This window comes from Myotis brandtii, unplaced genomic scaffold (assembly GCF_000412655.1).
Source record: "Myotis brandtii unplaced genomic scaffold, ASM41265v1 scaffold62, whole genome shotgun sequence".
Classification (NCBI taxonomy): domain Eukaryota; kingdom Metazoa; phylum Chordata; class Mammalia; order Chiroptera; family Vespertilionidae; genus Myotis; species Myotis brandtii.
In genome coordinates this window covers 1,075,857-1,076,439 of record NW_005370366.1, presented here as the reverse complement: position 1 = coordinate 1,076,439, position 583 = coordinate 1,075,857, and positions in this window count along the sequence as shown.

Sequence of the window (583 nt, the reverse complement as noted above, 5' to 3'; positions counted from 1 at the left end):
AATAGTAAAAAATCAAGAACCTAAATGTCCAGCAGTAGAGAATAAGAGGAAAATGAAAGGTATTCAAATGATAACACATGAAATAGCTTGATACTTTTCAAAGGATAAATGATTGTGGATAAAATTCAAAATAACTGCAGAGTGGAAAAAAGAAATTTGCAGCCCTGACCGGTGTGGCTCAGCAGTTAGCATTGGCCCACTCATGGAAGGATCATGGTTCGAGTCCCAGTCAAGGGCACAGGGCACATACCTGGGTTGCAGGTTCAATCCCCACCCAGATCGGGCAGGTGAGGGAGGCAAACAATCAATGTGTCTCTCACAATGATGTTTCTCTCCCCCCTCCCTCTCTCCTTTCTTTTTTTTTTTTTCTTTTGCTTTTACTTTTTTTTTTTTTTTTACTGTTGATATTTTTTTCTATCTTTTTTTTTTAATCTTTATTGTTTAGATTATTAGATTGGTTCCTCTTTTTTCCCCACCATAACTCCCCTCCACCCAGTTTCCACACCACCCTCCGCCCTCACTCCCCACCCACTGTCCTCATCCATAGGTGCACGATTATTGTCCAATCTCTTCCCGCACCCCC